This window comes from Rhagoletis pomonella, unplaced genomic scaffold (genome assembly GCF_013731165.1).
Source record: "Rhagoletis pomonella isolate Grant_MI unplaced genomic scaffold, Rhpom_1.0 Rhpom_scaffold_00006, whole genome shotgun sequence".
NCBI lineage: Eukaryota > Metazoa > Arthropoda > Insecta > Diptera > Tephritidae > Rhagoletis > Rhagoletis pomonella.
In genome coordinates this window covers 30,011,679-30,020,232 of record NW_023458560.1, presented here as the reverse complement: position 1 = coordinate 30,020,232, position 8,554 = coordinate 30,011,679, and the positions used below count along the sequence as shown (strand labels likewise).

Below are 8,554 nucleotides of genomic sequence, written 5' to 3'. Positions count from 1 at the left end.
TGAGTAAAACGAAATGAAGTGATGGGAAATCAACTGGAATGGCGTACAATTGAATCAAAAAAGAGACGGAGTGGAGTAGAATGGAACGGAAGGAAATGAAATTGAAGAGAATGGATGATAACGAAATGGAACGGAAGGGAATGCAATGTATAGTGGAACGGAAAGAAATAAAACATTAGAGAATTGAAAAAAATATAATCAAATGGAATGGAATGGAACTCATAAAAGGAACACAAATTCAATTGTGTAAAATGAAATAAAAAGAAATTATGAAGAAAATGTTATGATGTGGAATGTAATGGAAAGGACTGATGGAATGAAATTTAAATCCATTGATTGGAACTTTATTAAAGAGACAGGAATAAAATAAAATGAAATAAAATAAAATGAATGCAATAAAGTGGAATGAAACGAAAGTGAACAGAATGGATTGGAATAGAATAAATAGGATAAAATCGAATGATATTAAAAGGGATGTAATAAAGTCAAATGCAGCTAAAAGGATGGGAATTTAAGCAAAAGAAGGTATGTGCTCAAATCTTTGTATATCTATAAGACATCCTTCAGTGGTATTCCACCAAAAACGGCTTGCTCAGCATTTTGTTGTGCTCCATAATAGGAAGCATTTGAGACTCGCTATGGAGATGGTGCTTAGGTGAAATCAGAAGGCATCCTGTCGCTGACCGTAGTGCGACGTTCTGACAAGTGTACACCTTCGTCTACTGGGTCCAACTAGTCCATGGCGACCAAAACGTCGCAGCATAGCTCAGAACTGGCCGGCCAATTGCCTTGTATGTTGCCAAGAATATTTCCCAAGGTTGAGGACATTGTTACAGCTCGGCAGTTTATTGACAATTGCAGTTGTACGTGCCGAAAAGGAGAGCAGGCTACCAAAGGTAACCTTTAAGATTTTTGACTTTTTCACCGTCGACGGGATTGCCTAGCTCAAGGCTGACCTCGTTCGCTCAGATGGTGAGGAGAATCGTCATTGATTTCGTGGGGGAAAGGGCTAGCCTCCGTTCAATGAAGAAGGGAGAAATGTTCGGAGATGTAGCTGCTAACTTTTACATTCCCACGATAGTTGGTTCTACGTTCTGGTTTTTTGATTCGACCAAAGGCTGTCGTTTCGGCGACCTAATCCCATTTAGATCGGTGAACCCCACTAACAGACCTCGCTGAGATCAGTTTCAGGTATACTTAAAATTTCGATATATGATTTCATTTTTCCTTTAAAAGTTTATTATAATTTCAAATAAAACCTACCCATTAACGCAGATAAAGGTACAGGATTTACTACTTATGTGCCAATAACCAGAGCCAATCAGGACTATACAAATTTTAATCTAGAAGCAATTTATTAAATATACCCGGCATGCTTCAATGCGACATAAAAGTATTTTTGTGCTGTTTGATACACGTACTTTCAAGCAAGTGGCAACCCTCCTCAAACATATTTCCGGCAGTAAACTTTCCTAAACCTCTCCACTTTGATACCCATATTGCAATATTAAATTTATCTTATCAATTAAATTAAATTAAAATATTCAAATAGGTGGTAACCTTTAACAAAAATATTTTCGGTTGTAAGCCTCTCCAAACCTCTTTTTTTGAAAGCCGTATTGCAATATTTCTTTATCTTATCAATTTTACCTAAACTGCAGTTTTCAAACAGGTGGCAACTCTCCAATATTTTTCTTTTTATATTTTAAGTTAGGCCTATAGAAATACGTCGGTGAAAATTTCATTCAATTATATGAATTAGTTTCGGAGTGATGCGCGTACAAACATACAGACAGACATACAAAAATTCTAAAAATTTATAATTTGGTTTCTGTAACTCTAGTAAAGACCCTCCCATATTAATTTTATTTTAATATCTAAAATACACAGACGTCGGCCTATTAAAATTTTATTATATGTATAGATTAATAACATAGGATCATTGGCCTTTAACACTTGGGTATGAATGTAAGTAGATTCTTAAAAAAATCACCACACAAATTTTAATATATTGTCATTTCCTCTGTAGATATGCAAAATAAGGGAATTTTTCTCTTACACATGTTTTCCCCTTTTCAATTGGGAGAGTTATTGAATTAACTGTTAAGCAGAAGAGGATGTGTCCGGTTGAGAAATTAAATGCAAAAATTGAGAGTAAGAGAACGTTTGGTAAGATTGGGTTAGATTTTATTACCTTTGCAATTAAAAAACAAGATTTAAATACGAGAACAAGTAGATAACTTTAAATGAAATTTATAAAATCTTCTATTCTTCCACATATCTTTAATACAAGCACGAACAAATAGAGCCACCACCCTTTTTGTGGGCAATAAAAGATCCGCTTAAACCCAGTCGTAAATAAGTGCAGAAAACATTGCTTCAAAAAGTGGCGAAGCAAAGGTTAAATGGGTAAATGTCTCCCCACTTCAGGTGGAGAGAGCTAGATTTTGAAATTATGATACAAGTATTCTCAATAAAAACTTAGCAAGGATACAGCATATGGTGAGCAAAATTAATATACGACGCTCAGCATGAGCGTGCCAACCTATTTATAACAGTTTAGAACAGCTGATTTGCAGACATTCGACAAAATTTGCAAGAAAAAAGTGAGGTTATTTTTAACGCAAGTTGGGTGAGCGGCGTGGGCTACTGAGTGCCGGCGCCTTTCTTATGGGCATCAGCAATGGTATATTCGAGTAAAACAGAGTGCACGAGAGGACATTTGAGCTACCACAGCTTTGACCGGGAAAAGTGTATAACAAATTTGACCACACGCCCAATTTAGCGAACGAACGGGCAAGCAACGAGAGATGGTGTCGTGAGAGTATCTGGCGATAAGCGTAAGTAAGCGGCCATCAACGATGAGCGCAATGGTGAAAGCGGCGAGCACGTACAGGTCGAAAACGATGACTTTGGCTTTGGTAGAAAGCATAGCAAGCATGGCGACAGGGGGCGGTGGCGGTTGCCATGGAAAGCACGATGATATGTAGCCAATGTGTGGGCGATGGGGAAGGGAAAAAATGAAAGCACAGGCGACAGCGTGATTTGGAAACTAGTCTAACAGCGTCTTTCGTAAATGACACTACGCTGTCGCGTTGTCGTTCGCCGTTCGCTAAAGCAGCTGAGTGCTGGTGAAAGGAATTTTTGTGTTCAAAGTAAACTAAAAGCAAACGTACGTACAAACAAGTATATTGAGTTTTCGGTGTGCAAAATTTTCATTTTTTTTTTATTTGCGTAAATTGCAATTTGTTGTGCAATAATTGAATAAAGCAAATGTGAGGTTTAACACAAATACCGAAAAGTGGAAATGTGCGTGCGCTGAAGTGTTTCACGATTGCCTCAATCGAATTATGGAGGTGTAATCAGCTGTACCGTGGAGACATTCCAGCAGATGCAGATGCTGCAAAAACACGCCCAAATGCGTGGAGGTGTTAAGAAATTTGGCAACAATTAACAAAAAAAAGTCAAAATTGCAAGTCATAAACGTGGGTGGCTAAGAAACTGTAGCATAACAAAATGTAGAATAAGGCAGTTGAGAAGATAGAGAAATAATGTCAGCTAGTGCTTCGTAGTGCACAAAAAAAAAAACAACAAACAGTGCAGAGTGTTATACAAAGAAAAACTCGAGAAGGTCGTTCGTGAGAGTTAATAGAGCAGCTAAAATGTAAACAAAAAAAGGCAAAAGTTGTTGAAAAATTTTACAAAAAGTAAATGCAATGAATCAAGATTTCTGCTACATACACACATAGATGAGTAAGAAATTAAAACAAAAAATTTAGTTAAAGTGAAAGTGATGCGAAATTCTAAACTAAAACGAAAACAAGTTTCTCTCTTTTTAACAACACAAATATTACCAAAAATTTACCCAAAAAAATAGAAGATTTTTTCGAGTGCAAAATAAAATTAATATAAGCTGATGTGTGATTAATGAATTTGAAAGGATTAAAAAATTCAAGATGTTTAAAAAATAATAAAGTGAAAAATTAAACTACATTTGGTGAATGACAAACAAAATCTGCCTTTTAACGCAAACATAAATATCTATAAGTTAAGTGAAAATAAACAAAAATTTGTGTAAATCAAAAAATCAAAAAAATGGTGTGAAATTTTTAGACGATGCAAATGCCCGTTTAATATTTTCGTGAAGCAAAACATAAACTACATTCAAGAAGTAATTGTAGCTACGAAGTAAGCAACAAAACACACTTGTACAATTTAAAACTTACAATCAAATTTTTTAAATTTTCAAAATTAAAGAATTTTGGACAACGTGGAAATAGAGAAATTAAAAATAACTTAAAGGTAAGAAAGGTGTTGCTTTTTAAATATGTAAATTATCCATAAAATACAATAAAAATTTTTTAAATTTTCAAGTTTCTAATGAATCTCAATGCTTATGCTGGATTTCCACTATTCATTAAATGGCAAAAATGACAAATGACAAAGTCGGGAATTAAAAAATAACCGTTTCATTACATTAAAACCATAGTCATCAAGTTCATTTCCACATGGCATTTTTTTAAATGGCATGCATTTTTTGTCATTTCAATGCCTAGTGGAAATTCGGCATTAGAATTGGGCTTACAACGTCAGCTTTGGAGTAAGGAGTGCTTTTATTACATTTTACATGTACTAGCACGTATTTATGTCATCCAGAGGACGTGTTTATCACATTAAGAGCGCGTCCAGTTAGCCGGTCCATTTACTGGCATAATGTAAACCGGCACTGACATGAACTCATTCTAGTAAAAAGTTCATGCCAATAAATATCATCTACCCCTCTACTTTTCATGCGCACTGGCATAGTATAGACAGCCAATCCACTGGTATGCTAGTGCTTTCAGAACTTAATACAGGTGCAGTGAACTGATATCTATATGAAAATAAGTTGAAAATTAAAAAATTATTTACAAAATAAATAATAACGTTTCAAATGTAATAATTGTAATAACATTTGGTTGTAGTGGTTTCCAAAGTGGTCCCGGTGGACCCCAGAGGTTCACGGGATGGGGGTCTACGTTGGCGCGAGAAAAAAAAGGGGACTCACAAGTTGTAAGTGGGGGTCCACGAAGATTTATCTAGTTTCGATAGTAATGAACAAACATTTTGGCTTGGCTTTACCTATCAATGTAGGCAGATAAAACACTACTAAAAAAAAAAAATTAAAGGATAAAAAAATATCCAAATTTTTTTTTTTTTCAGTTAGACCAACATATGTTTTTTTTAGCTTTAGTTTTAATTTTTTAAAACCTCCCTTAATATTTTTTGTAATGTAGATTATTTTAAGACAGAGTTAGCAAACATTTTCCACTGTGGAATAAAATTTCCATCTTCCTCTTCACTATAACTCCTCCAGTTTTTTCGTATCAATATTCACCCCATGGAAGCCAACTGGTGGGGAATTCCCCGATTTGTGGGGAATTTGAGTTTGCGTGAGCAATCGGGGAATTGGGGAATGTACCGTATTGGGGGGAATTTAAGTTTACGTGCAGAATCGGGAGATAAACTGATAAAAATTAATCTTGTTAATAAAAAAAAATTACAATTGTTAAAACTTGCCTAAATTTGGCGCGACTAAAATTTTTTCAACCACTGTATGTGTGTAAACATTATATGTAAATTTTTTTCTTCATTTGTTAACTAACTTTATAAAAGTTTGGTTTGGTCTATGAATACATACATAGATGAATTATATTAAAAAAAAAAACAGACAGACCAGCAATATGTCAAAACACACACACATTTTTTTTGTAAATAAGGAGATATCCATGGGTTGGGAATTTTACGAAACTTCCGGCAAAATCGGGGAATTTTATTGTCGAAATCGGGGAATTCCCAAAAATGAGTCAGCTACCCCTCGCTTATTAGGAAATCTTTTTATTTATGCTTTAATTTTGATGCGCTGCGGTTCAGTTGTCTCACGTTTTGTGTTTCGCAAATGGGAGTAATACAAATTTTTTGGCATCGCTTTAAAAGTCGAAGCGATGTAAATAAAAGTGATGCCATCAATATGAATAAACTCATTGAGGAGTTCATAGGGAAGAGAATGGGCCTCATGCATAAAGAGTGAGCTTAAGCTCAGACTCAGTTTCAGTTTACACTGAAAGGGTGAGCTAAAAAAAAGAAAACGTGACTGCTTGAAGCATATTGTGGGTTCTCATTACCATTAGGCCGTACTGCTGCGAGAATAGAATAGGCTTTAGCAAGAAACGGCCACAAATAATGTGCCAAGTATATTCAAGATTCAAACTTGGCCAAGATTCTGCAATTTAACGTCTTTGGATTTATTTTTGTTGAGCTATGTAAAATATTGTTTTTATGCTAATAATTCCACATCTTCAGAGCTATTAAAGTCTAACAAGCTATTGCACGGATTATGTGAAAAATCACCTTAAAATGATTAGGTAGATTCCCTTAAAGGCGAGGAGAGGTCATCTGTATTTGAATGATGTTGTTTGCTCAGTATAATGGCATACTTAAAAGACAATTTTTTACGTGTTAGTTACTGGTGCGCCTATGCATAAGTATTCTTCAAGCGAAAGCTTTGTAGAATCATATTTGCATGAATTGACATCTGCATTCATCTGCACGTGTATGTCATCATAAAAATCCATTCACATTAATCCAATAAATGTGTACCAATTTATATTTTTTCATCATCTTCAGTAGCTAAACAACACTACATTATATCCATATCCATGTCATCATGTTGTCTTCTTATTTGTCAAATTTCCAGCCCTCTCTCCAACTTTCACTCACAATTCTCACTGCCATCCACATTCTCGTCCACTACCATCAATCACCAATTAAACTTACATCGCATATTTATAGCACAGACCACCTATGCGCAGGTATGCAAATGCATACCTACATGTAAATGTGTATGGCCCTCTGCAAAAACGGCACAACTCAAAATTTCATGTTTTTGAGTTATATAGCCGATGAGGTTTATAAGTGTCCATATTTTTCAGTGACAAATCGACTTGGCTTAGTTGTTACCAATTCGACAGGGGGCAGTTTTCCAATTGTCACAAAACCGAAGTAGGCGACATTTAATACTGAACAGTGGCACATGTCTCACATTTATCGTGAATATTGGCATAAGTCAAAAATTATCGATGGTTGGTGATAGTTTTATGTGAAATAACGACATTTTTCATATTGTGCCGTTGCTCAGTAGTACCTATGGAGTTATTTTCGTTTAGCTCCTTATTTTGTATTTTTTCTGTTTAACCCTTACTAAATATTTGGAAAAAAATCATAATTTGAAAGCTTACTAATTTTATCTAAAGAAGGACTGTAAATAATGCGGAATAATTACGATCTAAAGCATGTTTATTCTAAATTATGAAACGCAAAATTTTTAATTGGCTCTACTGAAAAATATGTAATCTTGACTTGTGTCGTTATTACAGAGGACGATCGATATGTAGATTTTCCTTGAAATTGTCAAATACTATTTGTTTAAATGTAACTTTGACAGGTATTTCAAAATTATGATTGATTTTGATTGACACATACACCAATGGCATGTGAACACGGGACGTCACGCCGCACAATGGGCCATAGACGGAAAAAATTATATTTGTGCTGGTCAGACTTATAGCCAGTTTCACGAAAGCAAGCTTAGTGAAAAATGATTTTTTAATTGAATTTAATATGGAAACTGACAGAAAAACAAAGCATTATTCACTTAAATTGCGTAAGTGAAACCGGCGGTTATTAGTTATTTTTATTACTTATACTATGGCGTTTGTGCTAAACGAGTTTTACAAGAATTGGTTGCAAATAAAATTTCAAATTTAAAAACTAAGCCTATAAAGACTGGGACCTAATATTTATTTAAAAAAATAAAAAATTTTAATTTTTATTATATTTCTTTATTTATTATATTTTTTATATTTTTATATTTTTGCTCTGAAGCAGACATAAATCTAACTAAACATTTAATGTTTATCATAAATAGAAGGAATATGTCATGTTATTTAAGAGGCCCTTATATTTCTTCATTGTCCGTCCAATATAAGTAAATATTTAATTTAAAGAATTAGATATTTTTTCCTCTTAATCAGGGGCCGAAAATAATAGTTATTTTTATTATAGTTGAACTTGGCCAAATATTTTTTAAGTCCGAAATAAAATTTTTTTCCGGATAATAAACAAACTAAATTAAAAAAAGTTTGGTATCAAATGAAAGAGCACTAAAATAGCTCTAAAACTCAATAAATAATATATAAAAAAAATTTTTTAATTACCATAGAACAAACCTTGGGTCAGGTAACTAAGTATATGAATTTTTTTTGTATTAAATTAAAAAATATACAAATAGGGGTGGAAACATTGGTTCGTTATTTCTGTTTAAAAGCTTTTTCAGTCCTGTTTCATTTGTTACCAAATTTAATTTGGATAAGCGGTTTTTTTATTATCCGGAAAGGATTTTTAATTTCGGACTCAAAAAATATTTGGCCAAGTTTAACTGTTAAAAAAAACTGCTATTTTCGGTCCCTGCTTTTAATATTTGATTCAGTTGACTATTGACTCCTTCTATTTGTTT

The 8,554-nt window shown here is 33.8% G+C and overlaps 1 protein-coding gene across 1 annotated transcript in view; it reads left to right on the top strand.

Annotated features, from left to right (window-relative positions):
* Window positions 1–3,072: 3,072 nt before the first annotated feature.
* LOC118740561 overlaps window positions 3,073–8,554 on the top strand; it is a 613,337-nt gene continuing 607,855 nt past the window's right edge. The window contains exon 1 of the mRNA XM_036472152.1: window positions 3,073–3,172. The gene's annotated coding sequence lies outside the window, so the exon portion shown is untranslated. The remainder of the gene's footprint in view (window positions 3,173–8,554) is intronic.